Source organism: Panthera onca, chromosome A1 (genome assembly GCF_046562875.1).
Source record: "Panthera onca isolate mPanOnc1 chromosome A1, mPanOnc1 haplotype 2, whole genome shotgun sequence".
NCBI classification, from domain to species: domain Eukaryota; kingdom Metazoa; phylum Chordata; class Mammalia; order Carnivora; family Felidae; genus Panthera; species Panthera onca.
Genome location: NC_138339.1, coordinates 106,783,637 through 106,796,201, shown reverse-complemented (window position 1 = coordinate 106,796,201; position 12,565 = coordinate 106,783,637). Strand labels below are relative to the sequence as shown.

At 34.4% G+C, this 12,565-nt stretch overlaps 1 protein-coding gene across 4 annotated transcripts in view; it reads right to left on the bottom strand.

The window, feature by feature from the left end:
* Window positions 1-12,565, bottom strand: part of ADAMTS6 (ADAM metallopeptidase with thrombospondin type 1 motif 6) — a 297,458-nt gene that overhangs the window by 256,680 nt on the left and 28,213 nt on the right. The window lies entirely within an intron of this gene.

The window sequence follows — 12,565 nt, the reverse complement described above, 5'->3', positions numbered from 1 at the left end:
GTCACTTCTCCACTTGAATTTTTGCAATGTCATCCTTTAAATAAAGAAAATAAAAGTTAATTTTCTTTTTTATATCTTGTTTTCTTGATCTTTTTAAACACAAAGGAAGTAATACTTTATGAATTAATCTGTAATTTTTTTGCCTGCTTTACTTTATTTCTGGAAGAATTTTCCCATGTCCACAAATTCTTTTTTTTTTTTTTAAACATTTATTTATTTTTGAGAGACAGAGAGAGACAGAGCATAAGCAGGAGATGGGCAGAGAGAGGAGACACAGAATTCAAAGCAGGCTCTTCTTAGCTGTCAGCACAGAGCCTGACGCGGGGCTCCAACTCACAAACTGCAAGATCATGACCTGAGCCAAAGTTGGACGCTTAACCAACTGAGCCACCCAGGCGCCCCTCCATGTCCATAAATTTTTGATTAGCATTGCATAATATGGATACACTTTACCTGTGTACAAAGAGGATCCCATTGTTTTTACTAACTAAAAAACAAACAAAAGAAATCTATTTAAATACTCAGAAATAGGGGAAATGGTTATTTTTATACCGTGATGCTAAACTTATAAGCATGCACACAAAATGGTCTGGCCCCTGCAACTTCTCTAATATTATTGGATATCAATCTCCCCTTTGCTCACTACATTTCACTTCTTTCCCTCAAACCTGACAAACTCATTCTTTGACTTACTCACCACTGAACTGAACACTCAATGTTCTAACTAACTAACAGCACAATGACATTTTTTACAATGACAAATTTTCATCAATTCAAAAACACAGGTTGAATAAATGAGTCAGTAAATTAATTTCTGTCTAACCTCATTACACATAATTTGTCACCCACATTTTCCATCCTAAAAACTGAGCTTTTAGTTCCCCAAATTAAACTACTTTCTCACTCACATTTTCCATATCACTGCACATGCTTTCTTGAACAGGCACCCATAATTTATCCAGTTTCCTACAGAACTTTCAAGTCCCTAAATGAAGTTATGCTTGGATTCTCCTACATGTAAAATTGGGTGCTGCTTCTACGATTCCATTATACTTTGTCTTCTCAAAACCTGATTTGTGTCTAACGTATAGTTAATAATAGTTCCAAATTATTATTATGCCTCCCTACAGGTGCCTAGCATTGTACCCAGTATTCACATTATGTCATTAATACCACACCATCCTACAAGTTCAGAAAGCTTTGGTATTCAGCCCCAGGTCACCAACTAACTGATGTAATATCAGGGGTGGATTCAAGGTCTGTGTGACTCCAAAGCACACTTTGCACTATTCAAGAATATCTATGCAATAAGTACTTGAATAATATACTCCTCAGAGTAAGTATCTGATTTTGCAGGAAAAAAAAAAATGTTCATCTTTACTTTTTATATAAATGGAATAAAAGAAATGCAATTAAGTCAAATAAAAGTACATATTTCTTTAAAGGAGACAGACAAATAGCTACTAAGCACAAGAAACAATGCTCAACAGAGCCTTCAAGAAAACCCAAATCAAAACCACAATAAACTACTAGTTCATACTCACTAGAAATACTGCGACCCAAAAGACAGACAATAAAAAGTGTTGGCCAGGCTATGCAGAGATTTGAACACTTATACAGTGCTGGTGGGAATATAAATAGTGCACCCACTTTGGAAAACAGTCTGCCATTTCCTCAAAAGGTTAATACAGAGTTACCATGTGACCCAGCAATTCCACCCTGGGTAGATACTCAAGAGAAGTATCCATCCAGGAAGTATCCATGAAGGATGAAAGGATGAATAAAATGCAGTAAAATGTGGCATATATATAAAATAGAATATTATTCAGCCATAAAAAAGAATGGAGTACTGATACATGCTACAACATTGATGAACCTTGAAAACAGTCTGAGTCAAAGAAGTCAGTTACAATATGATTCTGTTTATATGAAATGTCCGAAACAGGCAAACCTATACAGCAAGTAGGTTAGCAGCTTCCTAGGACTAGGGGAAGGGGGGGGGGGGGTGGTGAGAGCTAATAAGTACAGGTTTCATTTTGGGGTGATGGAAATATTTTTTTTATTTGAGAGAGAGAGAGAGAGAGAGAGAGAGAGAGAATCTTAAGCAGGCTCCACGCTCAGCATGGAGCCTGACATGGGGCTTGATCTCATGGCCATGAGATCACGAACTTAGTTGAACTCAAGAGTAAGATGCTTAACCAACTGAGCCAGCCAGGCACCCTGGGGTGACGGAAGTATTCTAAGATAGACAGTGGCTGTATAACTCTGTAAATATACCGAAAAACAATTGAATCCTACACATTAAATGGGTGAATGTATGGTGTATGACTTATGTATCAATAAAAATGTTACAAGGGGAAAAAAAAGAAACTGATGGAACTGGATCTACCTTTGATTTTATTCATCTGTGATATGGGAGAAAAAAATATATTACAAAGAGACACTAATTAAAGGTAGAAGCAAATGACAAGTCAAGTTCTTAATACATAAATGCACAAATTACCTCTCTAAATCCTCCATTGTTATTTATTAGTAACATTTTTAAAATACTAAAATAACATGAATTTGGGTCCAATAATAATTACTAACTTACTGATAACAAACACTAATTGCCATTTATACTGTATTAAGCATTATAAAGCTAAGCACTACATTAGGCAAATTGGAATAAACTGGAACTCTCCCCACACTGCTTTAGTGTGTGTAAACTGGTAAAATCACATTGTAGAGCAGGTAGCCAGTACTTAGTAGAGCTTAGTACTTACTCATTAAGACCTAACAATTCTACAACTATGTGTTTACACTAGAGAACTTCTCATATATACTTAAAGAGACAGATAAAAAGACACTGATTGCAGTACAGTTTATAATAAAAAAGTTGGAAAAAATGTAAACGCTCATTAGTAAATGTGAATATTCATACTATACAGTAGTTTAAATGAGTTAAATAGACCTATGTATATCAAATAGATAAATCCTGAAAACAAAAATAAATGAGTTTTAAAAAACAAAAGGGATAATTGCAGTTTTGTAGACAATGCAATTAAAACACAAAATCAAATACAAAGTTAATTTAAAATATCAAATGCAAAATAACATTTTACATTTATATGTTTTTTAATATTTTATGTAACCATAATCTTTGGATACATATGCTGATGCAGCAAAAGCACAAAAACATGTATGTGAAGGATCCACACAAACTTCAGTAGTTTGAAGACAATAGTTACTTGAGGTGAAAAAATGAAGGAATAGAAGTGGAGTGCAGGAAAGCCTCCAACTTTAAGAACAAGGCTTATTCTTTCAAAGAATTCAAAGCAAATATTATAAAAGTTTACATTTGCTAAATCAATGTATCTATTATATTATTTTCTGTGTTTTCTATGAGTTTGGAATTTTTTTTAATTTTTTTAGGTTTATTTATTTATCTTGAGAGAGACAGGAAGAGACAGAGAGGGAGGGAGGGGCAAGGAAAGAGGGAAAGAGAGAATCCCAAACTGGCTCCATGCTATCAGTGCAGAACCCAACGCAGGGCTCAAACCCATGAACCGTTGAGATCATGACCTGAGCTGAAATCAAGAGTAGGAGGCTCAACCGATTGAGCCACCTAGCCACCCTTCAGTTTTAGAATGTTGTAAATTAGCTAATGGTATTATACCAATGTTAATGTCCTGTTTTGAAAACTATATTATTGTTATATAAGATGCTAACTAACATTAGAAGCCAGGTGAAGGTCATAAACTCTGTGCTTTTTTTGTAATTCTATAATTAGTCCAAAATAAAAAGACTAAAATGTTTAAAATAAAAACAATAAAATATCAAAAGAAAGTATGTATTTATAGGGGCACCTGGCTGGCTCACTGGTAGAGTGTGCAACTCTAAATCTCAGGGTTGTGAGTTCAAGCCCCATGTTGGGTATAGAGATTACTTAAAAAAATAAAAACTCTCACGGCACCTGGGTGGCTCAGTCAGTTAAGTGTCAAACTCTTGATTTCAGCTCAGGTCATAATCTGTGGTTCATGAGATTGAGCTGCATCCTGACAGCGTGAAGCCTGCTTGGGACTCTCTCTCTCTCCCTCTCTCTATGCCCCTTCCCCACTTGTGCACACACACACTCTCTCTCAAAATAAATAAATATTTTTAAAAATAAAAAAAATCTTTAAAAAATGTACATACTCATACACATGAAATAGTAGATTATCCTTATTACTGTTATCTCTAGAAACCAATATTATTTAATAAGTTTGAAGATTTTTTTAAAAGCCCAATTAAGGGATGAAAGGCCAAAAATTTGTCTTGTCAAGTTTGCTCCCTCATCAGCAAACTGTGACCTTATTTCAATGTGTACCTCATTTTATCTTAGTATGGAAACCTAAAGTTGGAAGAAATATTGAAAGAATAATATCAATGTCCCAACTTCAAGGGAAGCCTTTACCCAAGTCGTTGCAGAAAGACAGCTGTATTCCTTTGTTTAAAAATCCTTCCACATGGAAATAGCATTAACTTTATTAACAATGCATTTCAAACCTTCCAGTCAAGAAAGTATTTATCTGTTTATTATCTACTGTCTCCATACATTAGAAAGTAAGATCCATGAAAGCAGAGAATTTTTCCAGTTCACACCAGATCTCAGCATCTAAGATAATGCCTTACACATACTAGAAATCCAATAATTTTTTAAGAAGGAGAGATAATATATGATTATTACATATAAGATCTTATTTTTCTTGTTGCTTAATATATTTCAGTATGCACTTATCCCTTATTTGTACATTAAGTACATTTGGAGGTTTTAATTGTTCAATTTTTACTAACAGCTTATCTTAATTCATTTAGTCCTTTTCCTTTAAAGGTAAAATAAAATATGTCCTTTAATACTAAACTCAAAGATACACCTGTTATTAAAATAAGGTTTAGTTGCTAAATATAGTTATCAAAGCCTTTTATAGTGAGCAGAAAACATTCCACTTAATATAATATTCTTGTTAATTAGCTGCAAATCACCTGCTGGTTGACATTTGCCTTGTAATATACAGTCTTTGAGTCGCATATTTTTACTTACATGTTGGCTTATGTGAACTCTTTCAATTTCCACAGAGTCTACCTGACGCCTTCTGACTACAAAAAATTCTTATATTTAAATAATATTAATATTCAGAATTAAAGTTGCCCCCCAAAACTACCTAGGGAATGTAAAGTTAAGAAAAAACTCATTATTTCTTTATTCTAATTCAAATATTTCTGAAAATAAGCCAAACCGATTAAGAAAGAGGAGGCAAGATACAAGAAATCATAAAACTTTTAATTAACAATATTTTAATTTGGGAGCGTCTGGGTGGTTCAATCAGTTAAGCATACAACTTCAGCTCAGGTCACAATCTCACAGTTCACTGGTTCAAGCCCTGAATTGGGCTTTGTGCTGACAGTGTGGGGCCTGGAGCCTGTTTCAGATTCTGTGCCTCCCTCTCTCTCTGCCCCTCCCCTGTTCATGCTCTGTCTCTCTCTCCCTTTTTCAAAAAATAAATATTTTTAAAAAGCAATATTTTAATTGTAATAGACTTGTATAGAATTAATATAAGTGAAACAATTTTATGAGTTTATTATTTGCAATAATTATATTATTGCTATATATTATTGTTATATTATATTGCTATATAATATATTATATTATTGGTATATTGTTATAATATTGTATATTATTATATATATTATATAATATATTATTGCTATATAATAATAAATTATATTATTACTTGCAATATTAAAGTTCATGTGCCACTTCACCAGTAATTTACAAAAACATTTGTGGGAATATATCAAGCTATCAATTACTGGCAGGGTAACAAAATAGAAAGTAGAAAGTTACAGTCTTACAGGCTGGAGGAGAGAACAGAGTGCTGCAGAGAGATGGAAGTATTGCTTAAAAAAAGGGATAAAATCCCCAGAAAATCCCCCATATCTGTCTATCTATCTATCTATCTATCTATGCATCTATAGATAGATAGAACTATGAGTCTTTGTTGGTAGAAAGAGAGAGAAAGAAAAAAAATCCTTAAATGGAAGGCCTACTAACAAATTTAAAAGGAATGAGAAAACATCATCGATGGATGACAAAACTGGAGGGTAAAAGTTTCTTAACAGATAGAATATTTACAGAGCCTCAAAGTAACGCTTCAAAACTTATTAATTTAAAAAGGGAAAAGTCCAGGTGTGTCTGACTGGCTCAGTCAGAGCAGGTGACTCTTGATCTCAGGGTCATGAGTTCAAGTTTCAGAGCTTACTTTAAAATGGTGGGGGGTGGGGGGGGGGTGCAAAGGAGAAACATGACGGGCATCATGTTTAAGGACATCACTTTAACCAAGTGATCAAAATTAATACTTGAAATAATTTATATCATGTGCCTTCGGATATGGTATACTTAAAAAAATATTACTTCAGTGTTATTCCTGAAAAGTATGTATAAGTCAATTTTAATTCTGAGGAAACATCAGGAAAATGAAAATTAAGATACATTTCATGAAAACCTCATGTACTCTTTAAAATTATCAAAGCCGGGGTGCCTGGGTGGCTCAGTCAGTTGGGTGCCCAACTTCAGCTCAGGTCATGATCTCACAGCTCATGGGTTCGAGCCCCACATCGGGCTCTGTGCTGACAGCTCAGAGCCTGGAGCCTGCTTTGGATTCTGTGTCTCCCTCTCTCTCTCTGCCCCTCCCCTGCTCACAATCTGTGTGTGTGTCTCTCTCTCAGAAATAAACATTAAAAATTTTTTTTTAATTATCAAATCCAAGATAAAAAAGATTGAGAACTATTTCAAATTAAAAGAGACTCTTGAACAAGACAAAAGAAATAAATACAATGTGTGATGCTAGATTAAGTACTGGTCTGAGGGGGGAAATAGCTACAAAGGATATTAGGATAATTGATAAACTCTGAATATGAAATGTATATTATTAAATAATAGTTCTGTTCCAATGTTAAATGTCTTGATTTTGACAACTGTACTATGGTTACATGAGATAATTTGTTTGTTCTTAGAATATGCAAACTGAAAATTTAGGGGTAAAGGAAAGGGGTATCTCCAGATACTTTCAGATGATACACAGAAATTTTAAAATGGTTGCCTTGGGGTTTTCACTTCCAGTCAAGCTGGAGTAATAAGGATCAAATTTACCCTCCTGCCTGAAACCATTTTAAAAATGAACAATATATATAAAATACCATTTTGCAATACACTAGACATCAGGAAATGAAAGACAATGATCCCTGAGAAACAGCAATCAAACAAAGTAAGCTCTATCATTACCCCAGCTTACAACCTTGAAAATTTCCAGGCTCTGGTACAGACTAGGGAAAGCCAGGAGAACACAATGCGGTCTTGGAGTTGAAGAGACAGAGCAGAATATGGGGCACCATACTGGCTTAAATTTATAGGGCCAAGTATAGGAGAAGAGAAAGTTACACAAAGAGCAAATTCTGGAAACTTGCACAAGGAAACACTTGATAATTTTTTTAAATGTTTATTTATTTATTTTGAGAGAGAGAAAAAGTGCACATGCAAGCGGTGGAGGAGCAGAGAGAGAGGGAAAGAGAGAGAATCCCAGGCAGGCCCAGTGTTGTCATCACAGAGCCCGACATGGGGCTCAATCGCACAAAACGTGAGATTATGACCCGAGCCAAAATCAAGAGTTGGACATTTAACCAACTAAGCCACCCAGACACTCGGGAAATTCTTGACAATTCTAATCAACACATAGGTGTGAGGAAAGAACCCAAGTCCAGGGAAAGAATTATCCAACAGGATTTGAGAGGACATAGCCCATCACTCATATAGCATGGGATAAAGGGACTATTCCCACCTATCCCAACTAGAAAACCCCAGTATTCATAGGAATTTGTATAGGCAGTGTTCAAAAGGGACTTAGTACTGGTGATTAATTAGTCCTATACTGAACAAATCTTAAAAGCAAGACACACACAAAAAATCAAGTTCCAAGGAACCTAAATGCATTCCAGAAATCAGAATATTTATAGGAAAACAAAAATATCCAATACCCAAAATGGTAAAACACTACAAGGTGATATCCAATCAAAGATTACCAGGTAAGCAAAGAAGCAGGAAAACACAACACACAATAAAGAGATATATATTAATTAATTGAAAGTGATCCAGAACTGACATAGATACCAAAATCAGCAGACAATATCTTTAAAATAGCTTTAATACTTTTCAAAGCTTTCTATGTTCCCAAGTTTATATGTCTCCAAAGAGATGTGGAAAATTAAAAAAATTAAACTACTAGAAATGAAAAAACTTATACAGAGTGAGACGAAAATATAAATTAGATAAGACCAATGACAGATTGGACATTGAGGGGGGAAAAAACTAATGATGAAGACATAGCAATATAAACTATCCCAAATGAAAACCACAGAGAAGAGAGAATTTAAAATAATAAACATAAAATCAGTGAGCTGTGGAGTAATTTCAATCAGCCAAATGTAAGTGCAGTTGGAGTCACCAAGAAGGAAAGGGAACAAAACCAAAAAATATATTTGAGCAAATAATGACTAAAAATTTCAAAACTGATAAAATCAGATATAAGTAGCTCAGCAACCCTAAACATGAAGAAAACTATTTCAAAACACATCATAATCAAACTGTTTAAATCAGTAACAATGTAAAGAGTTGAAAACCATGAATACCCAAATTAATCTCATTAAAAATTTTAGGATACTCCACTCAACAACAGTGAATACACATTCTTTTCACCTGAAGTACACTTGAAACAAATGTCAAGAAAGACCATATTGTGGGCCATTAAACAATTCTCAATAAACTGAAAATCATTTGAGTAATACAAAGTATATTTCTGACTGCAATAGGATTAAATTAGAAATAAAAGAATGATCTTTGGGAGGGCAAATATTTGGAAATAAATAACACAATTCTAAAGAGTGCATGGGTAAAAAAAAGAAATAAAGGGGAATTAAAAAGTATTGTGAGGTGAACAGAACCAGAAATAATACATAAACAAATTTGTAGGATGTGATAAAATTGTATTTAAAAGGAAATTTTTTAACACGGAACATATCAGAAAAAGCAGAAAGGTCACTAATCAATGACCACAGATTCCACCTTAAGCAACTACAAAAAGAAGAGCAACAATAAACTCAAGGTATAGGAATGAAGGCCATAAAAATCATGGCAGAAATAAAGGAAATAGAAAACAAAAACAACAGAGAAAACCACTAAAACCAAACTTGAGAAGGTCATTAAACCTCTAGCCAGAGTGACTAGGAAAAAGAGAACAAAAATTACTGATATCAAGAAGAGAGATAATGCAGATATTAAAAGGATAACAAAATGATATTGTATACAACTATGTCAATACATTCTCCAACTTTTTTTTTTTTTTTTTTTTTTTTTTTTTTGAGAGCGAGAGGGAGGCAGAGAGAGAGAACATGAGCCAGGGAGGAGCAGAGGGAGAGGGAGAGAGAATCTTAAGCAGGCTCCATGCCCTATGGAGCCTGATGCAGGGCTCAATCTCATGATCATGAGAATGTGACCTGAGCTAATGTCAAGATTGGACGCTTACCCAACTGAGCCACCCAGGCACCCCTGAAATGCATTACTTGAAAGACTCAAACTATCAAAGCACACTGAATAAAATAACTTAACACCCCTTTATCTCTTGAACTATTTAAATTGGTAATTAAAAATTACCCAAAGTTGGGGGGGAGGGCTCAGTGACTCAGGTGGTTAAGAATCCAACTCTTCATTTTAGCTCATGTCATGATCTCATGGTTCATGAGTTCGAGCCTCTGCACTGTGAGCACAGAACCTGCTTGGGATTTCTCTCTCTCTCTTTCCTCCACCCCCCCTCAAAATTTATAAATAAACTTTAAAAAAATTATCCAACAAAGAAAACTCCAGGTCCAGATGTCTTTACTTTGTTTATTATAAAAAACATTTTTGCAGAGGAAATAATACTAAATTTATATGAACTTTCCCATAATATTGAAAAGGAAGAAATATTTTCTAACTCATTCTGGAGGTCAGCATTACTCTAATCCCAAACCAGACAGAGACATTATAAGAAAATTCCAGAAAAATTTCCCTCATAAGAAACAGATGCAAAAAAATAAACACAATTTTGGCAAATCATATCTAATGATATATTAGAAGGATAATACATCATGGCCAAACTGAGTTCATCCCAGGAATGCAAGATTGGTACAACATTCTAAACCAATCAATGCAATTCACTGTATTAATACACTAAAAAATGAAACACAATATGATTATCTCAATAAATGCAGAAAAAGCATTTGACAAATCCAACATCCAATCCTGATAAAAACTCTCAACAGACTAGGATTAGAATAGAACTTTGTCAGCCTGATAAAGGGCATCTTTAAAAATGTAGAGCTAGTATCACACTTAATGGTGAAAGTTGGAATTCTTCCTCACTAAGATCAGGAACAAGATAAGGAAGTCTGCTATCACCACCTTTATTCCACATTGTACTAGGAGTCCTAGCCAGTGAAATAAGGCAAGAAAAAGAAATAAAATTGATTCATGATTAAAAGGAAACATAAAACTAACTTTAATCTCAAAAACATGATTATCTTTATAGAAAATCTATTGTAATATTTTTAAAAGCTACTAAACCTAATAAATGAACTTAGCAAAATTGTAGGATACAATCAATTGTATTTTTATGTATGAGTGATGAATGATTATAAAATGAAATTTTTAAAATACCATTTACAATAACAACAAAAGTGAAGAAAGGTGTGAAAATCACAAAACATTGCTGAGAGAAATTTAAAAAGACCTAAATAAATGAAAAGATATACCCTTTTTGTAGGTAGGAATAATCTGCATTATAAAGACATCAATTCACTAGGTCTAGAACAAACTAAATAGAAGCAGATTATACAAAATCATGAATAGCAGCAGACAAAGATCATTGGGGGCCATCAAAGAAGTCTGCCTATCAAAGGCACCAACATTATTGAAGTATCTCTACATTATTATTTTTGCTGAATACCCTTACAATTCCTCCAAAAGGATTCTACAGCTGGATTACCTGGTATAAGTCTTTTAATTAATGTATAATCTTGCCAGTCATTTCACTTCTCTGTGCCCCAGTTTCCTCATCTATAAAATAGAGATAATAGAACTTCTCTCATTCAGCTATTGTGATATTTAAAAGATAAAGCTTCTACAAGGCACTTAAGAATTTGGTACATAATTCAGGGCATCTGGGTGGTTCAGTCAGTTAAGCATGTGACTCTAGATCTTGGCTCTTGATCATGATCTCACAGTTGGTGAGTTCGACCCCTGTGTCAGGCTCTGCACTGCCAGTGGAGAGTCTGCTTGGGATTCTCCCTCTCTCTGCCTGTCCTCTGTTTGTACTCTCTCTCTGTCTCTTTCTCTTTCAAAATAAATAAACAAATGTTAAAAAAAATAAAGAATAGTAAATTTACTATTTATATTGGTTTTATGGATGTATTTATGCATTTGTTTATTATGTACCAAATTCTTTTAAGTTTTTTTTTTTAATGTTTGTTTATTTTTGAGAGACAGAACATGAGCAGGGGAGGAGCAGAGAGAGAGGGAGACACAGAAACCAAAGCAGGCTCCATCCAGGCTCTGAGGTGTCAGCACAGAGCTCAATGCAGGGCTCGAACCCACAAACTGTGAGATCATGACCTGAGCCGAAGTTGGACGCTTAACTGACTGAGCCACCGAGGTGCCCCAACTTACTATTCTTTAGAGTTAAGTGTTTATTATAATATACCCCTTCTTTAACTTAACTAATGATTCCTATTGCAAATCAGCCTCAGTTTTAGTCAAGGTTTGTACAAAGATAGTTCATTAAATTGCATGTATTTAGTCAATCTTAGGCAGCGAGAGAAAACTATCTTCTCTTATCCATTTTTTATTAAGAAGCAAACATAGATAATGCCTGGGATGACCATAATCTTGATTTACCTGATCCTAGTTTGTGCCTACTGTCTAGGCATACCTTCCAATGGTACTCTCTTTCACTCTTAAAAGTGTCCCAGATTCCACAGGAATTTAAAGTTGCACAAGTCTATCATAATCCTTGATTGGAATGGAAACTGAATCTAGATAAATACACTTGAGTAAGGAATCAACAAACCAGGAATGAAATGAACAGAAACTGAAAAAAGAAGAAGGGTATAGGCAGTATGGATAACTAAAAATGAAAGAACCAAAGTTGTTAGAGAATAATATATGTTTCAAAATGTCCAAATAACAAAACCAATTCATCCACAAATTGAATTCAAGATTTCTTTGCTGCCTATAAACTCACAAATTCTTTTCTTTTAATGTTTATTTATTTTATTTTGAGAGAGAGAGAGAGAGAGAGAGAGAGAGAAATAATCCTAAGCAGGCTCTGTGCTGTCAGTGCAGAACCCAACAGGGGGCTTGAACCCATGAACCATGAGATCATGACCTGAGTCAACATCAAGAGTCAGAGGCTCAACCAACGGAGCCACCCAAGTGGCCCTAAACTCGCAAATTCTTAAA